Here is a 23,717-nt window from a genome sequence, read left to right on the forward strand (position 1 = left end):
AAAACTCGGGCGTGGGAGGAGTTTGGAGAGGCCATGGAGAAAGACTTCCGCACGGCTTCGAGGCGATTCTGGTCCACCATCCGGCGTCTCAGGGGGGGGAAGCGGTGCAGCACAAACACTGTTTATAGTGGGGATGGTGTGCTGCTGACCTCTACTCGGGACGTTGTGGGTCGGTGGGCAGAGTACTTCGAAGACCTCCTCAATCCCACCAACATGCCTTCCACTGAGGAAGCGGAGCCTGGGGACTCTGGGTTGGGCTCTCCAATCTCTGGGGGCGAGGTCGCCGAGGTGGTTAAAAAGCTCCTCGGTGGCAAGGCCCCGGGGGTGGATGAGATCCGCCCGGAGTTCCTTAAGGCTCTGGATGTTGTAGGGCTGTGTTGGTTGACGCGACTCTGCAATATCGCATGGACATCGGGGGCAGTTCCCCAGGATTGGCAGACTGGGGTGGTGGTCCCCCTGTTCAAAAAGGGGGACCGGAGGATGTGCTCCAATTATAGAGGGGTCACACTCTTAAGCCTCCCTGGCAAGGTCTATTCAGGGGTCCTGGAGAGGAGGGTCCGTCGGACAGTTGAACCTCGGATTCAGGAAGAGCAGTGTGGTTTTCGTCCTGGTCGTGGAACACTGGACCAGCTCTACACCCTCGGCAGGGTCCTGGAGGGTGCATGGGAGTTCGCTCAACCAGCCTACATGTGTTTTGTGGACTTGGAGAAGGCGTTCGACCGTGTCCCTCGGGGAGCCCTGTGGGGGGTTCTCCGGGAGTATGGGGTACCGGGCCCTTTGATACGGGCTGTCAGGTCCCTGTATGACCGGTGTCAGAGTCTGGTCCGCATTGCCGGCAGTAAGTCGGGCTCGTTTCCGGTGAGAGTTGGACTCCGCCAGGGCTGCCCTTTGTCACCGATTCTGTTCATCACTTTTATGGACAGAATTTCTAGGCGCAGCCAAGGTGTTGAGGGGATCCGATTTGGTGGCCTTAGGATCTCATCTCTGCTTTTTGCAGACGATGTGGTCCTTTTGGCTTCATCAGATCGTGATCTGCAGCTCTCGCTGGAGCGGTTCGCAGCCGAGTGTGAAGCGGCCGGGATGGGGATCAGTGCCTCCAAATCCGAGGCCATGGTCTTGAGCCGGAAAAGGGTAGAGTGCCTTCTCCGGGTCAGGGGGGGTGTCCTGCCCCAAGTGGAGGAGTTTAAGTATCTCGGGATCTTGTTCACGAATGGGGGAAGAAGGGAGCGGGAGATCGACAGGCGGATTGGCGCAGCGTCTACTATCAAGCGGGCGCTGTACCGGTCCGTCGTGGTGAAGAGAGAGCTGAGCCAAAAAGCGAAGCTCTCGATTTACCGGTCGATCTACGTTCCCAACCTCATCTATGGTCATGAGCTTTGGGTCATGACCGAAAGAACGAGATCGCGGATACAAGCGGCCGAAATGGGTTTTCTCCGTAGGGTGGCTGGGCTCTCCCTTAGAGATAGGGTGAGAAGCTCAGTCATCCGGGAGGGACTCAGAGTAGAGCCGCTGCTCCTTCACATCGAGAGGAGCCAGTTGAGGTGGCTTGGGCATCTGGTCAGGATGCCTCCTGGACGCCTCCCTGGTGAGGTGTTCCGGGCACGTCCCACCGGGAGGAGGCCCCGGGGAAGACCCAGGACACGCTGGAGAGACTATGTCTCTCGGCTGGCCTGGGAACGCCTCGGGATTCCCCCGGAAGAGCTGGAAGAAGTGGCCGGGGAGAGGGAAGTCTGGGCCTCCCTTCTGAAGCTGCTACCCCCGCGACCCGACCTCGGATAAGCGGAAGAAGATGGATGGATGGATGGATAAAACCTCTCTGATCCATGTTGTTATTGAATGTTCAATCATTGTCTAATTGGGACAGGATTAGCTACTCAGTTTTTTTTGACTGGGGAGGTATTTTGCAGTAAATTGGTACATCTGAGGGAGACGCTATTACAACCTGAAAAATGCTTGTACTCAAGAAATAATTGTGTCTGATGTCAAACATAGAGAGGAGAGCAATGGTAACGCTTAAGGAGGAAATAATGTAGTAGATCCCAGGGAGAGACGGAGCAGGTGATTCGTTGTTTTGTCTTTTCAATTTACTGGAAGATGCTTGAACAAAATTATTATGTGCCATTGCTGCTTTGGAGAGGAGGATTAATTGGGTCAGCTATTGCTTCAATTCAAAACACTCACATAAATGCTTCTAAATTTTATGAGGCCAAAAGAAACTGCAAAGAAGCAAACAATTTATTCTTGCCTATTGTTCTATTCGTCTTTGTGTGTCAGAAAAATGATAAATTATTGGTGCACTGTGTCCCTTTAGCAGGTGTAAACTTTGCTATCTTATCTGGTTATAGGCTATTTTTAAATTGTGGCTTAAGCATGCATCTAAATAAATCATCCCTTATCATGGCGATTTGTACAAAAAGCCCTATTCAATCCTCTGAGAACTGTTTCTGCACCTTGCTCAGAGCTAAAGAAAGAAAATGGATTAGAAATACTGACTTATGACTTTGCTTAAAGAGGACAAATTTAAGATAGAAGCAGTGAAGTTTTATCTAATTCACAAAGGGTCAAAATATTTCTGCAATCCCACTGAAGTTAGGAAAATTGTTCTTAGCAAGTTGCAGAGAAACTGCACGCTTTTTGTCATCATCAATTGATTTTTAAACACCCTTCTTAGCAGATTGGGTTAATTTAGTTGCTTTCCTAGCAAGCATCCAGCAAAGTCAAATAACATTCATTGGGGTTGGGCCCATTGTTAGACTGCTTGGACTCTTCAAATACCTATTTCGAATGTGATTAGTTTTCAAGTTAAAGAATTTCAAAGGATTCCTTCTTGTTCATTTATCCACTCAATGTTTGCAATGCACCAGCACCACTGAAAGAATTTGAAAGACTCCACTTAACACTGTGGCACTTGTGTTCCAGCATCTTTCAGGTTATGACAAATTTGGTATTTTTTATTTCTTGGATTGTTCCTAAAGTTTCTTAACAATTTTATTTCACAATGTGACACAGTCAGCTATGTTAACAAAACTGATTTTTGAATAGGTTAAGAAGACAAAAAGCTTACAGAATGGCCCAGAGATCAAACCCACTGGAAATGTGTAAACTATGTCCCAAAAATCCAAGTCTGTGGCAGGAAAACATCCACCAGTTCTCCATCAGTTATAAAAATAAACGTGGACAAGTCTCTTTCCAAAGTTATACCAGAAGCTTCTATAAACCTTCTGAAACTGGTGATTTCTCTGTAATTTAATAAGGAACATCTATCCAAAAATGTATGGCTGTGGGCGTGTGGGGGTGCGTGTGTGTGTGTGAGGGGAGAGGGTGGTGTGTTTGACCCTGAGTAGATTACAAATAATCTGCATTGAAATTAAATTTAAGCACCCAGTTATTGTTTTTAAAATTCATTGCAGTTGTATATAATGCATCATCACACAACCAACGATGAGCTCATGTAAACTTCTTACTGACAAATTACTTTTAATAAAAACTTAAACATAGATAACCTTACATTTATGGCTCTTTAAATAATGTATTTTTATTTATGTTTATCTTTGAGGCTGATCTTTTTCTCCCTATAGGATTGTTGAATCCTCCTCTGCATCTATCATGTAGTGTTACATGCAAGTCCCGTGCCCTTCTGCTCCTGCTCTCTGTGGACTCCATTGTGCTGACCTTCCTCTTGGCAATGTGGGTAAAATCCTGCTAGAGCTTAAATCAAGCCTGTCTTAAGTCGACACTCTGGTGGCCCCTGACGCAAAGCCAGTTAAAGAAGTAATTAATCAGACTGCAGATCTTCAATGAGGGTCTTCCATGTCAGAGTATGTAAAGCGGGATATAAAGTGCCCTAAGATGGTCAGGATAATATGGAAGAGGAAAGCTTACGAAGTTCTAATTGCATTCAAAAAGTACTTCTGAATTACATTGATAAAAGAGGAACTTGCCTGTAAAAACAGATTCATATAGTATGGAGATTCAGCCAATAAGAACTGTCAAACAAAACAAAGAAACAAACTGCAAGCTCAAAATCAATAGCTTTTTTTATCACTGTCACCAAGTGAGTTAGGACAGAATCAATAAGAGAAAGAAAACAGAAAATGGCTAGAGATGTAGATATGCATGACACTGAAGTTGCACAAAGCTTTTCTAAAGGAGAAGCAGATACTGAGACTAAATGCTAAAATTTCCTGTAAAGCATCTGATTTTCCTACTTTTGATCCAGCTGCATTGGCGCAGTCAATGGGTGCCTCACCTGCTCTCACTCTGTCAAGTTCTTGTAATTTAATTCCTCCATAGTCTCAAAAGACCCAGGGACATTTCAACTTCTTTTTTTTTAAAATATGACAGATGTCCAATAATTTCACATTTAATCTCTGCCCTGCGGGTACAAAGTATGTGAGGCAGCAAATTGATGCCTCTGTAGGCAGTGAGAGGGTCGATTTCTAGTGATTCTGAAATTGGATACTTACTCATTCAAATTCAGTGCCCTCATTTGAATACTGCAATGAAGCTGGGGTATGGTTCTCGTTTTAGCTTTTGCCTCATATCTGTCCTGAAAGCTAAATTGAGCTCAAGAAACTTTGCTTCCAGAATAACAAAACTTGGAAAGTGAAAAATATTTGTTCAAATACTTTTTATCTATCAGATAGATTCTTATGGTAAAAAACAAAACAAAAATAAGTTTTCTATTTTAAAAAGATTGTTTATTTTTAACTTTATAGACTAATGACTTTTTTTAAATTGTATTGGAATTCAGCTAAGAATATTTTACTTTAAAATGTTGAAATGCTGCTCAATGTCATCCACACATTTTCAACTGTAGATCACTCAGAGCATAAACAAGTTGGCAACCTGATGACAAGAAACACAAAATATGTTTTTTGACACAATAATTGACAGTGAGAGATCTTTAAATTTTTAATGTAGTTGTGCTTATGTGCCTGCTGATGGTTGAAATAAGGAAAAACAGACTTCAAAGCAAGTCATGAAATACCAACCAATAGTAATAGTGTTATTACTACAGGAAGATCAGTTTCTGCTCATCAACTACTGGAACGAGTCTAACTTTTTGTTCCTGAAATGTATGGATCCGGTTGCGTTTTGGTAACTGTGATTAAATGTCATGATGTAGTGATGAATGGGTTTATAATCACTGCTTAATCATTTTCATGTTTGTTTATATTTCAAATCATGCATCTGCATGCAGCAGACACTTAAAAAGCTATGATTTGGTTTTGCTTTATTCAATAATCAAGTCTGACAATGTTTTAGCTACGGTTTTACTTTTCTTAATCATTTAATGGCAGCAAAAAGTTAGGGTAATTTTTTAACCTAACTGTATTAATTATTTATTTGTCAGCATAAGAATCCACAAACAAAAAATAAGTTGCATTGCTTTTTTTATTCCATCTGAGATTTAAAGTCTTTGGTCATCCTTGCTGTGCAAAACGTTTGAACTAATGTACTGATTTTTCAATGTTTTGTTTGATTGATGTTTACCATCATCATCCTGTGCAACAAGATAGTTCAGTGCCACGGATGTTGTCTGAGCAGTGCAGTACAAATAGGAGAGAACAGTAGGCAGACACCCAAGACAGAGGCGTGATTTATTGGGTACAAGAAGAATGCACAGTAAACCAATGGAGAGGGAACTTTTTAATGGATTCTCCGTGAAAGATAAACAACTGGGATTGTTCCTCTTCATCTTATTGAATGGATTTGGGTCCTCTAGCACAGCCCAGGTGAGCTGTCACGACCTTAACAAGCCTGGTGGTTTAAAACATTTTACTCAGATATTCTGCTTTAATTTTTTTCTGGTTTCCAACTTCTTTTTGGAGTGGAACGTGGGAGGCAATACAATAAATATCCCATTGTTAGATTTATTTTGTCTCCAAGTTGGCTGCCGGGCCACATAAAGATTGTCAATGTCATCCTGTTGGCACAGAGGGTGCAAGAGCAGTCTCTATAAAGCAGCATCAGTGTTGCTGCAGTAAATCAATGATACTTTAGTTGTTGTATATATGTGAAAAATGAGACTAGTAAAAAGATGTCTGATTTCTGAAAAGACTACATTTTCTTCAAAAGAGGACCTTGTCAGAAACTGACTGCATTATCATCTGCTTCAGTTTGGGTAAGTCAGGAGATGTAAAGAATCTGAGTACTGCAGCACAAATTAACAAGTGTTGCTTGTTTTTTTACCTTGATGTAAAAAGCTAATGTTGAGTGATTTCTGACAAATCTGTCTTTAAAATGTCTTCTGATTTTACTAGCTGACTTTGACTGGCTTCAGCTTGCCAAGATATATAAACATTGTGACACATTACTATGCAATACAGTACAAAATCCTATTTTTAGGTTAAACACAATTTTCTAAGACAGCACTTGTTTTTTTGACTCTTTTCTGGTTAAACAAAGCCAGAAGGCAGAGTTAAGCATGTGTTTTGATGCAAAAGTGTCTGAGCACCCGCATTTACCACCCAATGAGCCTGCTGTTTCCTCTTCTCTGCACTGTTGGTGTTTCATCAGAAAGGATGTAGGAGGTAAACAACCAGGTTAAGTGTCAATTTCAATTTCTGGTGTGAACATTCTAGTAGCTGCTCTCAGCTGCAAAAAAATGTAAAAAGTGGAGTGCAACATTTTCTCATACAAATGACATATTTTTCAATTATTATCCAAGCATACAATATATTTAGTGCTTGCAGGTTACTTTATACCTGGTAGACATGGTACTAAGAGTTTTTCTAAAGCAGTTGTAAAATTGTTAAAAAGAACAAACCTTTGAACATTATTTCCACCAGTGGTTAAGATGTGTTGAAAGTCTTAAAATAAATTAATCTATTATTGCAGAAGCGTAACCTTAGACTACCAACTTGTACTACATTTAATAGGTGAAAATAAATTCTATATTAACATGTCCTTTGGCGCCACCTTTAAGTCATTCTAAGGATCAAGCTTAATCCAGGTTTCTCGGTGGTGTATACATACTACATTACACAGATGTAGTTCTTTCAGCTACTTCTTGGCTTCTGATGTTACTAAACAAATGGCTTCTTTCAGTCTGAGTGGTTTCACCTGAAGTTGGTACAGAACTCAATTCACTATGGAAAATGACGCTGCCTGATCATCTTAATCGTCACAAGGACTTTTGCTTTTATTCTACTATCAATACTTAGATTTTACAACAAAACAAAAATGTATCTCTGTTGAACAGAACAGGATGTTCTGGACATTCCCGTGTTGTTTATTATTGCATGTAGCTGTTTGAACAGATTATCGCAGCACCTTTAGAAATCTGGAAATTGTATATAAGAATGAACCAGAGATGTGAAGATCCATAATACTTCTGGATGTCTTGGCTGACTTCTTTAGACTTTTCCCTGATGTCAAACAAGGCAGCAACATGTTTGTGTTTGAGGTGTTCCCTTAAAAACAAACAAAAAAGAAAATAAGGGAAAGAAAATATGTAATTCCATGCCAGACAGAAAACAGTTACGTGTTTTTTCATGTGGGGTTTATAAATATCTGTTTACAACTACATATAAACAGAAAATAAGAAACATGTATAATAAGCATATCCTCCCTTAGCGAAGCAGCTTCATAAAATATGAAAAACATTTTTTTTGTATATTAGAAATTAATTTGCATTGTTTACTGGATTTAGTGTTGAGAAACTGCTGTAAAGATTGTGCTTGTGGTTGACTGTGTAGACCACAATCTGAAAAGGTAGGGTAAAGAAGTCTAAATATGAATAGAAATTGTCCACAAGCCCAGCATTACAATCACTTACTATTATTCTTGCTGAGATCAGTTCAGTCTCTCCAAAGCTTCCTGAAAAACCCTCAAGCACTGCAGGTTATGTGTATGAAATATAAAAGAAATCCTGAGAACTGTTTTATTCACTTGCAGACAGACTCTTGAAAACAAACTGCTGAAGGGAAAGTTAAATGATAAATGACTGTATCAAATGCCATGCTATTGTAATACCTTGAATTGCTTATTTCCCAGCTGTTTCAATATTTTTGTACAATAGGATAGAAATTCAGATTGTTTTGTAGAAATACATTCTGATTACTGGATCTTGGTTGCGCAATAGGATTATGAGAATATTTGGATACAATAAAGATTTGCTCCTTGAGATAAGTAAATAGCAAACATAATGGATGAAGTATTTTTTATTTTTACCCTGTTGTGTTTATGCTATCATAGTGCCATTTAAAGCTCAGATAAACTAAGCAAAGAAGTGTACTTTGTGTGCTATGTCATGAATTATTACAAATATTTAGAACTTCCTCAGACTCAACACAACAAATACAGAATAATTTATGATACTCAGGCACAAACTATCTGAAGGTTAAAGTAAAAATTTCTCAATAAAAAAAAACCTAAACAACTTAGCCTTGGATTGCCATGCTGACATCTTCATAGGAACCGGCATTATCCTGATCATAGATCTACTGTGTGTCTCCAAATGGAGCAATGAGTGAATAGTTATTGTGAGCTGACACTGTATACATTATATGCTGGATTTGTGAAGCTAAGCCATTTCAGCACCAAAGGACTCTCGTCCTCCTCTCAACATGAAGCCAACTGAAAATTACACAAGAGTCACACCATATGAGAGTCTGAGATAATTTTAAATTGGCCAAGCATACTGAACTGGGGCTCCGGTTCTATTGTATGCTAATGAGGATGGGATCTGCAGTGACTCCACAGTACCCAAGATCAAGCTTCAAAAATAAGTGGACTCCCAACTGCCTTGTTATTTTTGAAAAATGAGGAGGAATACTGGTTAGTACATAGAAATTTACCAAGCCGTATCCATTATGAAAAATGACAGGTAATGATGAAAACATGACCTTTTATGCTTTTTCTATTTTTTACCGGTAAGCTACCAAAGCACATCATTCATTTAATTCAACTGGCTTATTTAGGTTCTTTGAAGATAAAAAAATCCATTTTACCCAGATGAATCAGTCAGAGAAAACCAAATTAGAAAAAAAAGTACAAAAATTTAATGACTGAAAATCACAAGGCTACCATTAACAATACTGTGCTGATGGTTGGTAGGTTAAAGTTGTAAGGTAAAATGTAAGCCTGAAATTTTATGTTATATACATCTACCAGGCCTATGCTTCTGATTTGCACTTTGGAAGGCCTCACAGAGTTTAACAGACAGAATAAAATATGCTATAAGGAAACACAAAGTACAACCAGATACTAAATACATGGGTTTTTGTTCTTAATAACGCCCACCTAGTTTTAAACAGCCGAACAGAAGGACAAATAAGTGAAAAAAGTACCAGTTGACATCACTATTAAACAAGCTGAAATAGTTGCTAAATTGAATGTTAGTAATGTAATTCACTAAAGCAGAAACAGTGAAATACTATCACTAAATATAATCACATAGCTTCTCTTCAACTAGGTTAGATCTAAGTTTAAACTTAGCAAGTTTGTGCATCGGTGACAGCCTAGAGTTAAATGTCACTTTATATAATGCTAAAAACTCAGCAAACTCAGTACATTGCACATGCACATACTTCAAAATGCCTCAAAATATATGATTTGACATTTTTAAATGGATGTCAGGTGTGGAATAAGAAATAGATAATATTATCAATTATCTGCACTTCATATTCATAGTTCATATTTTATCCATTATACCATCAAAGCTAATATTAAACATGCAAATATCCAACCATGCTCTATTTATCTGATACTGTATGTCATAGCTTTTGTATATCTGTCTTTAGATGTTAGTTTTTACTTTAAAATGTTACTTTTAAGTAAAAGAGATATGTAGATCTGTGTGCATTTGTGCTTTTATGCCTGTTTTATCATATTTAACAGTTCACAAGGAAATTCAATTAACTTGTCAAAACTGTTTTTCCTATTTGTTTGGATAAATTTATACTCTTTGAGCTTCCCTCCTTTCATCTTTGACGCTAAAATACACCGTGGGTATGCTGACAAGTCACACCTTTTCCCATTGCGAACGCTAAAAGCCTGGAGGCCAGAGCAGACTTAACTAGTGTTTAACATTCTACTGCTGGGAGTTAGTTGTGTGAATAATGCATAACCGGCATGATGGCAAAACTTGTGTTTACAAGAGCAATTATCTGCTCCGAACCTCTGAATGTCCCTAGAGTTAGAGGCACTTTTCAAAGAAACCAATAAAGTATGAGAATAGAAAGCAAAAATTAACATGTGCGTTAACATATTTTTTTTTCCATAAATATGTTAACCTTAAACAATGTTAAAGAACATTTCTGATTAATTGTGCACAGGCTTTAAAAATTACATAACATTTCAACAAGGAATTTACATTCCAACCCAAAGCATAGAATCAAGATCCTTAGCAAGGCATTTTTAAACGATCGCTATCAAAAACTCAAATTTAATTGTTGATGAAAATTTGCATGGTCAGTTTTTCACAAATTCTGGCTATACTGTATTCATGTGCACAGTTAAAAACATTGTATAGGATATTGTTTTTGTTTTTTTTTTGTTAATCTCAACCAGGGGTTTTCCCTATCAACATGAGTGTTTCTCACCATTAACAATGATGTTCATAGTGAAAGAAAGACAGTATTGGTGGCTGCAATGCAACTTCCCCTCTGTCTGTGTCATCTCCTGCTTTGTGCCGTGCCCTGATCATAGCTGAAATACCAGCCATTATATTTTACATTATGGTTTAAAGCAACATATATTTTATGGAGTTAAATCGTGCAGCTTTAAAGAAGACTGTATTTTAATGACAATCATAAATGTAACGTCAAGACAGATAAGACAGATATGACAAAAATACAGTTCGCTCTGTCTTTGTTCAAGACGACATATCAGATATTCATCAAAGATCACTGATGACATATTCTGTCTGTATATATCTGATGATGAACACAAGAGTTTCTGTTTCATGTTTACCATCCACCGATCGGCATCCCACTGATTAGATGGCACTACATTGTGTGTGTCCCCTGGCGTCAGTGGCAGGCAATAACAGAGATTGATAGTCGAGTTAGGACGTCCATTTGGGGCCTTGATCTACGGCTCCAAATCTCAAGGGATGAAGCCATCCCAGCCACACTCAGCTGCCCAGGGCCAACGGTCACAGTAATCGAGAGGAGATGTATTTATAAAGTGCCCTGCTCAGCAACCATGCTCATTCCAGTAAATCTGAGGAGGAGCTGAGAGAGAAAATGTCACAACCCAAGGACACGACAAGGATCCTCACCTGCCATAGCCTGCAGGTAATTGGGGTGTCAGAGTGTCCCAGAATGCATTTCCCCACTATCCCCGCTTTTAGGGGTTACCTACTTAGTGTATTGAAAAAAGAGAGATGGCAGAGACAAAGAAGACAAACCAAACAATGCATTTCAATAACTGAAAAAATACCCCATGGATGCAATCCTGATTATATCTACACACGTCTCTAGGGTCATGTGCCAGAACTGCATGTTAAATGGACTGACACATATGATCATTTTTAAATTAGGTATTAAAGACACATTCAAGTGCACTGTCAAAATACCTATATGATTTCTAAATTTTTATTATCTTCTTCTTTTGCTTTCTTAATCTCAGTTATTCATCAAAAGTGGGCTGCAGCCTTCACCCTTACTTAGCACCCTGCTGTGGTGCAAGTAGCCAACACAAATCTAAAATGGAGATATTGACTGGAGCTTAGGGCATAATCCATATAAAATGTTTTGAGGTATTGAGAGAAGAGCCAGGGGACAGAAACTAAAGGGCTAGGTGTAGCTTGGGAAAATAAATAATCATTTTGGAGCTACAGCTTGCATGCTCTATGCCCTATAGCTTAAAACCCAAGCCTTATTCAATATCAAGGTGGGGAAATTATAGGCCAGACTTTTTGATTAGCAGTAACTGTTAGTTCTTAGCAATTAAATGAAACTTTTTCTTGACGTTTAAGGCTGAGATAATAGAGAATTTTCTGTAACTGTTCAAAAGATTTCACAAAGAACTGACAAGGCACCAGAAGCAGCAAATCCGTGGGGAAACGCTAATGTGTTGTAGATGTTACGCAGATGTCCTTTCAATTAACTAATTAGAAGCAAGGGGAAAGGATAATGATACATGTCTTTGTGTACTTAAAATATCCATGTCTATTCATCCCTGGGCTCAATGCAATGCTGAAACTTTCAACTTGCATGTGTGATGAAGATCAAATAAACACTGATGTGTAAATGAGGACAAGAATCTACCATGTAGATGTAAGCGAGAAGGCGAACTGTGCTGATAATTCACACTGAGATAGTGGTGGTACCATTCCATCAACTGCAGTGCAAGGATGGCATTTTAAACACCAGCTTTTCTTCCTCAGGGAGCAGGACAGTTTAAAGTCTGCAGCTTTAATTCTCAGAAAACAACCCCCACCCTTCTCATTCTCCTCATTAAGTCTCCCTTCTTTGTCTTTGTTTAGATTCAATTTTAAGCTTAGCTATTACAAAACACTAAAAAGAAATCTAATAGAGCACAATGTTAAGAAAAGCAGCTAAAGCTCTATCATAATGTACATGTCATGATAAGACAACTTGACTATGAAGAAAACAAAACAAGAAAAAAAAGCAGAAGTAGTGAATGCTAGAAATACATTCAGATATTAAAGCAAATCTTGACAGTGCACTCCGCACTCTTGTACTGCTATCGCATTATTTAAAGTTATGTATATTTACGTATCCAAGAATAATGTTTCAAAGGTCTAAATGTCAGCAAGTTTTTTAAAATATTAAGTCTCAATTTCTTTGCTTTTGACATGCCTCCAATTTGTTTAGTATATGTTAGCATGAAGGGTTTTAGAAGTTAGTGATTTACTGTATCAGAATGTAGTATGATAGCATCATCAAACATCTCATTGTTCAGTGCTGAAGTGGTTGGATATTTCTCCATTTCATTAGTCACAAAGTAGGCCAGGCTACTTTCAGTTGCAGCCACTCCAAGTATTCATTACTCGGGGGACTATTCGACAGATCTTTGTTCCGACCATGCGAGGCCCTTTACGGTAAAAGTCTCCACATACGTCTTCCAAAGCCGAACAGTCGATACACAGTCAAGTGGTTGTGGACTGTCTATATTTGCACACACCTTTCATAAAACAGCAAAGAGCAGCGGAGGGACACCCCTCCAGCTTCAGTATAAATCATGACCTTTCGCTTCCTCTCTTTTCCCTCCCTGCATCCTCCGTTTTGCTTTCATAAAATGATAATGGAACTAACACACTTTTCAGCTGACAGCCTTCTACATGAACAACAATGTTACAATTTCTATCCAGGAGTTATTAGGCATTTGCTAGTCTTACTTCGCATACAAGTTATTTAGTGAAGAATTGTACAAATGCACATAATTTCTCGCCGTGTCAAATGAACGTTCCTCAAAAGTATTCATGTGGAAGCGTAATATTTGAAGAGAAATATCAACATTGCTGTCAGAGCACATTTCTGCATAAAACAGGCAATAAACTTCTTACCAATCACAAAATCCTTTGCATAGAGCTCTGCCAAAATAGTTTGCCTCTCTACAAACAATGATGCGATTTTTGTTGCATGTTTATGTCAATGTGAGCGAATATCTGCATTTCTTGTGAAGAATATGGGGTCTTCAAACTGATGAGCAGAATATTAAACATGATAAACCTAACTGAAAGAAGAGTAGTTATTAAGGCATTGAATGTGAGACGTGTAGATGTGTAGGAGCTACAGGCAAAATTCAAGCTTTTGTGATGTGAAGTTTAAAGAGCACACTAAACTGCATTGAAAGGAATAAATTGCATTTGTAACACACTGTTAGGCATAAAGAGCAGGAAATACCCACACTTTTCCATTTTCCTTTGGATCATTAATTTCTGTTTTGTTCATGATAACAGTGGTTTACTGCTCCCGAGAGTCACACTGCCTCCTTTGGCTTCTTTAGATTTAAAAACAGTCAGATCAACATGATTCCATTACGTGACTTACTGCTTTCATTTTTTTTTTTTTTTGTCTTATTGTGCTTATTAAATGACCAGTAAAGAATGTTTTAAATTGAATCATAATTCATGCATGCTGTAATGTATGGAAAGAATTTTATCCAGCAGTTCTGTGTGAGTGACACTGTAGAGATTTTAGAAAGGCTTTTTTATTCTTAAAGAGAATCTACATTTTTAGGGCATACTGTGCCACCCTGCTATCAAGCCTGTCTACCACCTGCCTCTAAAAGCTTTTATCTTACAAAACCAATAGTGAGAACTAGAATCAAGCATACAATTTGTGGGTTGAAACGGCTTACTTTGCTGAATATTCAACTCAAAATTTGTTCCATAGTTTACAGTCCCTATAAAAGCTATTCTCCTTATTATTGCTTTTAAAAATCATGCCATTTTATAGCACAATCATGAAACTTTGTTACCTTCAGTTGTAATAAAAATTTGGTAAGCATCAAATATAACTTAGAAAAAATTTGACTTCACAGCTTGATGGCTTGAAATTGGCTTTTGTCTTTTTAAGAAGCTCCTGCTCTTTCTGACAGGAGGTGAGGGGGTGTGCAGCGCCAGACAAGATTGTGACTGACAGCACTAAGACCTGTCTCCTGGCTTTGATTGATTGTTTCTAGTTAGCACTGGTTGGCTTAAGTAACTATTAATAATTATTACAAAATTCTAATTATTTATTTGAATCAGGGCATCAATTCCAGTGTCTCTGGTATAATAAGTCAAGCTTATTGTCTTGTGAAGGAATTAATTATCTGTGTTGTTTGCTCTTAAATAAACGTAAAAATGTTTAAATGTCCTGCGTTATTTTATCAGCACATTGGTATTATTACTGTAACATGATAGCGAAAACAAATCATACAATTATTTGATGCTCAAACTTCATATTTGTGCTGTTTGGCGATTTGTTTTGCCTGACTGAAAGTCTTTTTGGATCTTAATAGTTTTTAATTCTAACTCTTATCTTAGACCACCATTAGACCAAGCACTTAGTTCAAACCTGCATGAAATAAACAGATCAGTCAGAGTTGTGCATATGAGATCTCAACATTTAAATCAACTCTAATGCTCAGCTGATAGATTTGTTTATTAATGCTCCCTTGCAGACTGATAGCAAGAAATCTAATTTGTTTTAGTGGGAATAGTCTCAAAATATTTTGATTTTGCTTCTAGTTGCCTCTACCCTGGATCTGTCACATGACAAAGGACCTAACATCCATGAAATACCATTATGGGCCCATTGCTTGAATGTTTAATTCTCCAGCAGCAGCTCCATCTTGGACTGACCTTTCAGAAATCAGACAGAATGTCATCTGTTAGTTCCAGCTTGGTGTAATGACCTGTGAGTGCATCGGCTTACTCTCCATTTTCCTTCTCGTAGGTTTTTGAAGTGATTGCCACAGTGGACATGTGCAGCAAACAGATGAATGCAGAGAAGCTGAGGAGTGGAATTAAAACAAAGGTTTCAGTCAGCCCTTCCTTCTTGCATTTCTACCTAAGAATACAATGACCTGCATTATTTGTATTTATATAGTTAGCTTTTACAAAGTCTCCTCAGAGAGCTCTGTGAGGTGTTTAGTATGTGATGAATGGACACAGGGTAAAGGGTATGTTTGCGGATTGTCGAGCGAATGTGTGTCCCTGTGGGTGATGCAGAGTGTTAAATTAATGAATGACAAAGTCAGAAACTAGCTTATAGGCTACTGGATGGGATAAGTTTGTTTGTGCTGAAGCCTCCGCATCGGTTTAGTCTTGAATCTATTGATGGTTCAGGTAAAAGAACATTTTATAAAACTTAAAATCTTACTCTTAAGTGAAAACCTCAGCAGTCTTATCCCGGGTTAAAGTTAGCATTATTACATATGCCTCTACGTTGAAACAGGGAATTTTAATTTTTGCAAGACAATTGGTAAAAGTACTCTGACATTAAAATAAGCCCATCTTCTAAACATTAGCTCACTTTTAGAAAACACTGCACTCATTCAAATTGACATGTGATGTTGTCTCACCGGAAAATTCACAAACAGATAACCACAGGGCTAAAAGGCTTGGATATGGGGGTGTAAAGAAAAATCCAACTCCACAGCTTCCTGGAGGATGTCAAAAAATTCAGCTCCTCCGTATGACAAATTCTGCAATGCCTTGTGGGGCTAAAATAAAACTGGGATAGCAAGCAAGAGTACTGCCTCTCTCACTCTCTTCCTCATTCTGCTTCAGGGTTTTCACCATGTCTGAAATGAATATGTGAAAAAAGAGTGTTATACTGGGCTGCAGGTGGTGAATTGAGGCATTAGCTTCTTGGGGCTCAGCCTAGTGAAAATTCTTGAAATCCATACAACTCCTTGTCACCCTCTTCACATTTTTCTACCACTCCACAGCTGTTTTTTTCTTCTCTTTTCAGTCCTTGCCTGATGTCTCAGTTGAGTTCTCCACACATCCATTCACAATTACACTGAGGATACCTCTCTGTTTAAACTCGCTTAGTCATTTCATTTCTGAGTAGTTTTTTTGTTACTATTTGCAGTGTAGCTATTATTCAGTAATGAACTTTATTGTATTGAAACATATTTCTTAACATTTATTCTAACCTTACTGTACAAACGGTTTTGAAGAATATAACCTCATCTAATAAGATACTGCTTAAATGTCTTGTACTCTGCAGTGTTTGATTTTCGCTAATCTATTTTACAGCTAAAGGCTACAATGAAATTTCAGTTGTGATGATTTAGAGCAACCAAGTAGCCTTTTAGAGTAGCATGGTGAAATCACGCTTAGCAATTTATATGGGATCAGAGGAGCTTAAAAGGGCCAGCTTTATAAGCGTTTCAGCAGTTTAACTGATAACTTGAGAGGTTTGAATCCTCTGCATATCTGATAACACCTTTTGATTTCACAGTGCAATGTGGTGAGATACACACATTCCAGAGGAAAGGTATATTAAAAAAAAGACAACAGCAATTATCTGGAACCCCTGAAAGACATGCCTTTGACTTTTAGGTTAGGTAAATATGACAAAAACAGAAAAATTATTGTTTATGTGTCATGCCATAATTTTGTTATAGAAAAATAGAGCAAACGTGCCATGCTATTAGTGTCAGTATACAGAGGTTTTCTGGATTGACTCTGTCTATATTTGGTAATCTGTAATAACGATGACTGAATAGTGCATTGGTTACAACGCATAAACCAAGATGTTTCTTCAGTGCTTTAATATTTATTCTTTTTTCGCAAGTGTGGTTCTAAACAGAGTAATAAAAATAAACAGTGACTACATTCACAATTGTTCTGAGAAGTGAAGACACAACTGTTAAGATACCAGATAAAAAAGAATATTTGATCAATCTTTTCAAGACATTTTATTTAAGGAATATATATGGTGGATAGTTCAAAAGGTAAACAATTTCATTAAAAATTAGATATGCATAAATGTGCCTATCCTTAAATTAGTGATTTCCTGAATTTCCTTTTGATTCAGTCTCAGCATTTAGTGTGCATGAGGGCAGGTGTGCCTTCAGTTACAGTTAATTTGATTAACCTGAAATTAAAGTTAATCTTTAAGGATTTTCCTGGCATTTTCTTAATTACATATTTTTGATAAAGCTATTGTTTGCAGACAGGTCACACAGAATTAGAAAGAGCTCATTGGAGAGCTGTACCAGTCCTGAAAAGGATTAACAGTAAAATCCCCTTCAGAAATTGAATTCAATATTAGATAGATTTGAAAAAGTTTTGCAAAGTTCCCCACATGTGGGAGAGCAGAAAGGATGAAAGAGGTATCTCACTTTAATCGGCAGGAGAATAAAACCGTTCCTTCAAGAGATACTAACCACATTCAGAAGGCAAAACACTCCCACACTGATACAGCCTGGAGCCAGACCTTGGAATAGGCACTTATCTCTTAAAGGGGCAGTATTATATATTTTCCAGGCACATTTTATAGTACAAACACCTTCAGTTGGTGTAAAAATGCTGCATGACATGACTTAAAAATTTTTTGACTTTGCAAGTTAACACCTTGAAATTGGGCCTCTGTTACTGTCCAGTGTTAAGAAGCTCCTGCTCTTTCTGACACCGGTTCCAACACCTCATCATAACAATGCTCCTCCATTGAGCCATTTACAACCACTGGGCCTGTAGTTTGTAGTGTAGTTTGTATGGTAAGCTTATAATTGCTGCTGACTAGCCTGGTGGAGCCGAGTAGTGAAGGTGCAGGGGAGGAGGAGCTTTTTGGAAACAGGTGGCGATTTGTATGAGCAAGTATTCAGGCACTGCCAAATTGCTGCCACAGGAGATTCCTCAAATATGCACAAAGGAATCAAAGCAGCACTCCAGGTATGTTTTTTAATGAGAGAATAACATTATAATATGATATAAAGCAACAAAAAAATAGATACCCCCATTTAACACTGTGACATCAAATGGTAATATCCATTATTATTGCTACTGTGTGTTTTGGTAGATGATGGGTATCAGATTAATCTTTGTGGCTTGCTAAAGACAATAGAGGTTGTAACATTTTTTTGGTTAAGGTGCTTAACCAAACAAAATAGCCCTCAAACACAATGGTCTTTTGAGGTGGGGTACTCTTATGAGTGGCAACAGAAGTGGCCAGATAATAAAACTAGAATGAATAATTTAAGTGGGCATATTTGGCTAGAGCATTTCTTACAATGATATTGCCACTGAATTAAGTGTGCCAGTTTGCTGCATTTGGATCACATGCGTAACCAAAGGGGTTCGAAAGGTTGATAAGGAAGTCTTTTTGCACTGGATATGCGGTGCAAAGAATATGCGGGGGGAGGAAAAAAAATCTAAAGATGAGCTGGGGCACCTCATTCCAAACTCCACCCAAAGTATTGTGGCAACATCACGCTCAGAAAACAGATTTTGCCCATTTGCTTGAGCATTCTGCATTCTGTCCTCTGCCAGGACACACAAACCCCATCCAACATAATGCTTTCCCATTAGCAACAGTAGGTTATGTCATATTTGTAATACCATCCAGAAGAGAGGCGGAAACTGTTCAGAGTAAACTAAAAACAACACTGACATCAACTTCTGGAGTTTATATAAACCTAATGTTGAGCAAATTGCTCAATGAGATTAGATGCTCCAATTAATGAGAAAAAACTTGGCAAAACCAAGGTGGAACCGGGTCTTTATCAGATCAGACAAGAGCATAAAGATAAAAAGCAGACAAATAGTGCTGACATACTGCAGGAATGCTAAGAATAGAGATGTGCATTTTCAAAGAGATAAGACAAGTTTATCTCTGGCTGATCCAGCAGAAAGATAAAGACACACAAAAAAGAAAAAGAAGAATATCTCGAGCACAAATGGTAGTTAGCATCCCCCAAGTTCTGCAAACAATTTGCACAACGAAATGAAACAAGAACATTTTGCATACATAAAGATTAAGAAGTAAACATGTGGCTGTAGTCAAGACAGTTTTAAACCAACCATTTCTTCCTTTAAAACATCTTGAATAACTTAATAATTATATGAACCTATAGGTTAGAAAACTATTTCAGAGCTTATTGGTTTGCCTGTGTTTCTGTCCAGGATGAAGCCACTAAAGGAGCTACTGCTGCTAGTGACTTTATTTTTTCTATAACATAGACAGTACTCCGAGCAGTGCTTGTGTTTCTTTTTTTGTGTTAGTGCTGTCTTCTCAAATGTCGTCAGTCATGGCAGAGGGCCGGTCACACTGAGCCCGGTTCCCCTGACCATTAACGTTTTTCTTTCCACTCCTGACTCGTGCATGCTCCATATTTACTGACTGGTGTACAGTCAACCACTTGGTGCAATCTGCTGGGTCTCCTTAGATCTAAAACTTTTAAAATCAATTTCAATAATAAAGTGTTCATTCTACAATTTACTTAAAATAAACTACATTACAATTTCATGAAGTAATTTCCCTGCGATAAAATAATAACATCTTAATTCTAATTTTGTTTTCCAAATTGGTAACTCCTCTTCAATAATTTCTTTTCCTACTTTGGAATAAATAATCAGCAACAGGGCAGCTTCTCAGAAGCGCAAAACTTTGAATGTCTTCTTGCAGATAATGGTGTTTAATTGAACGATAGCACCCAAAGAGACAGCAAAATGACTGATAAGGAAATAGAAATAGCATTTGAAATTAGTCATATACGTGCATTGTTTATTTGTTTATCTCTTGCCAGACTGAGTGTGTTTATGAATGACAGCATGCTTACTCATGTGGAAGGATATTTCATGCATTGGAAATAAATAATTTGGCACAGACAGCAAGAGAGAGGTGGAGATAGAAAGAGTGTGAAGGAATGAATACTAGATGATATTAACTTTGCTAAAATGCCAGAGGTAAACCACTAAGTCTATAATATTTCAATGCAACCACATACCATTGACCGCTTCTTTATAGGTGTGTGCTGACATCTTTGTTTAGAATTCCAGAAACTATATGAAAAATTAATAATAATTTTAGCGTTCAATCAGAAATGTCCTGCAAAAAGCAGCAAAACGGAAAATACAAACTCGATTAAAACTGTTCCTGAAATTACTTATTAGAAATGCAATATCAGATCTTGTACTAGATGTTATTTAAAGACATAAAAATAATCCTACAGAAAGCCTTTGATTATAACCATATTTTAGAAATAAGCATACAAATCAACTCATATTGAGGCTAATAATAATACCAGTGAATTTACTATCACTAAATTGCCCAAATCTGAGTTTGTTTGATGTAGGCCTACAATAAAAATATACAACAGACAGTGGCATCATGTGCAAATAGTCAACAGAAAAATATTGGCTTGTTGGCTGTTATGATCATTTGGTGTTTGAATTTTGTGTGTCATTTGAGTTTCTGCTTTGAGCATTTCTTTGTTTTTTATTTACTCTCTTAGATCTTGCCATATTATGTCATTCCTTTGTGTTTTCGGTTCTTTAGATTATGCTTTCCTTCTGTTGTTGGTGCATTTGGATTTTCCTTCTCTAAATTCGTCTTTTTCCTTCCTGTTTATTGCCGTTTCAGGCCTCTTCCTTTGATTAGCTCCACTAGTGTTCATTTGTCTCTGTTCCTTTGTTCCTTTCTTCATTGGCTCCTTCCATGACATGTTCCAGTTTCCTGCCGTGCTGCTGCCTGTTCTTCAACCCGCAAGTTATTTTTATAAAAAATAACACCCTGTGATTATCCGAAGCTCCTGTCTATATTTTGGTCCTACTTTAAACTCATAAAATATAACTGTGTAGTCCTGGAGTAAGAGTTAAGCTCTAATTAACATAAATTATTGATTAGTTACTCATTAATTATTCTGAATCATGTTTACCTTGTTGCACTTAGTGTTGTACCTTTTATATTTGAATATTTCTTATCATATTTTTCTCCAATCAAGAAGTACTACCACTATGAAATACATATGCTGTATCTTCTAAAAATGATTATTTGTACCTTAGAATACGGTTATGGGGGAAACACTGAAGTAGTCCACTGTGAAACAGAAATTGCTAACCCAGCATAATTTGTGACCCTGGATGATTTGCACGGATTAGACCCAGAAAGCCTGACACAGCAAAAGGTCATAAGTTCACGGCCTGTACATCAACTGAGCAGAAGAGGCTACATTGCTGATGTTTGCAGCCTTGAGATCAATAAGCCTCAAGCTGCTTCTGTATTTCACTTGAACTGGACTTTAAGTGCTTCACTTTAAGCTCCCTAACATCCAATTGCAGAAACAAATGGAAAAATCTCTGATTATCCCTATGTGGGGACTGCACCAAAATAGTAAATTAATTGTGCTCTTTTGACTTTTTGTTTTTGCATGGGAACATGTAAGTGACGATAAATCCCTGTTGATAAATGTATTTACTTTGTTTAAAGTTACAAGAATTAGCTTTAAACGTCAATTTAATGGTGGTTAATTTAATGATGGTAGATAAAAAAGTTAAGAGTCTCGAATACTTACTTTTGTAAGATTTGTAAGATCTTACTTACTTTTGTAAGTAAGATCTTACAAAACTCAAATAACAAAGCCCAACATTGACTAATAAGGAGTAAATGTTGCAAACAAAACCTAAAAGTCATAAAAGTACAACAATCTTACACAAAATGAATACTTCCAGCCAGAAAAAAAGCTAGAAAATTTAGTACGCATGTCAAAAATCCTGTTCATTTTAATACGTCTAAACTTGAACAATGGGATCAATTTATAGCTAAGACTATCTGATTGTCAAAGAACTTATGCACATAACTCATGTAAAATGTTTTAAGGTGAACAGAATTGTTTCTGGTGGATTTCAATTATGCAAACACATTTCAGTTAAATGTCTGAAGATCTGTACAGAGAATAGAGTCCTCACTGGTTTCATGAACAACAAAACACTGATTGGATTATTATATCTTTGAATGCCATGCATAGACACTCATAATACAGTTAATACATCTGATCAGATGGATTTCAAATCTTTATATACCTTTAAAATGATTAAAAAAACACACATCACAATATATGTGATGTGTGTTTGATGTGTGCAAACAATTTTTACTTGCACTTTTTCTTATACTGCAGTCTTAAATTCCTGTCTGTTATCTTAATTGTGGACTCTTCAGTATTTCCCTTGCTGTTGATCTATTTTAACATTAACTGTCCATCCATCCTACCATCCATGAGTCACCATTCAACTTTGCATTCATGTTTCTGAACTGGTGGAGGAAGCTAGAGTATCCAGAGCTTGCACAAAGCAATGCAAAATGCCACACAGAACCATCCCAGCCAGCATTTTCTTTTCTTAATTCTGTTCCCTGCTGCCCATCTCCTGTCTCCACCACTAAGAACCAAGTACTGGGCCTGCGGTGACAGAGCCTTCTCCATAGCTGCTCCCATCCTTCAGGATGTCTCTTCCTAAATACATCTGTGAATCTACAGACCTTTGCAGATTCAAAACACATCTAAAAACACACCTTTTCCAAACAACTTTTAACGTGTTACTATTGTCCTGTTTTATGCTTATCCTGTGTTTTTGTAATGTGGTATGGATTTAAGTGCCCCCCTTTCATGATTTTGTTTGATTCTCTTGGTTCTGTTTGTAATTTTACTTGATTTGAGTGAAGTGTCTTTCAGTGTTTAGAAAAATGCGATTCAATAAAATGTTTTATCATTATTATGGATTTAGGGAAACATCTGTAACTGTGGGGTTTTTTTTACTGTCCCACCTCATATATGCTTATCTAAAAAAGTTTTCTGACATTTAGTAAGTAGGAAAAAAGTTTCAAAATACTAAGTGACCTAAAACTTAGACTTGGTCTGATTTAACTAAAGACAGTTAAAAAATGTGTGTGCATGTTTTTATTTAGTGTATGCAAACATATGGTTGCAACTATATTTGTGAAAACATGCAAAGAAAAGCATGCAAAAATGTAATTACTTGAATGAGAGCATTTGCATCTTATTGCACAAAATGACAACAAATCCATGCACCCTCTAAAATGTGTGGTGATTATTAAAACAAACAACAGTTCTGTGCCTTTTGAAGATGCTAAGTCTTTTATTGCCTGCACATATTAGTACAAGACCAATGTGTGCTTCACAGGAATAAAATGTGTCTGTGGCAATTACTTTGGAATGAAAAGTTACCTTTTCACGTTAAATGTGCTATTTTAATAACAACAGAACACTCAAATTTCAACATAAAATCAATATTTATCTTGACAAGTTAAAACAATTAGACTTCAATTGCTGTCAAGGTTGCC

At 37.6% G+C, this 23,717-nt stretch overlaps 1 long non-coding RNA gene across 3 annotated transcripts in view; it reads right to left on the reverse strand.

Moving 5' to 3' along the window:
• Nucleotides 1-23,717, reverse strand: part of LOC114154190 (uncharacterized) — a 61,069-nt gene that overhangs the window by 14,586 nt on the left and 22,766 nt on the right. The window contains exon 4 of one of the 3 annotated variants that reach the window (XR_003597513.1): nt 15,225-15,419. The exons of the other annotated variants lie outside the window; for them this stretch is intronic. This is a non-coding gene — a long non-coding RNA (uncharacterized LOC114154190). Of the gene's footprint in view, nt 1-15,224; nt 15,420-23,717 lie in introns of those variants that run through there. 3 annotated transcript variants of the gene reach the window in all.

The sequence above is a fragment of the Xiphophorus couchianus genome, chromosome 12 (genome assembly GCF_001444195.1).
Source record: "Xiphophorus couchianus chromosome 12, X_couchianus-1.0, whole genome shotgun sequence".
In the NCBI taxonomy this organism is placed as follows: domain Eukaryota; kingdom Metazoa; phylum Chordata; class Actinopteri; order Cyprinodontiformes; family Poeciliidae; genus Xiphophorus; species Xiphophorus couchianus.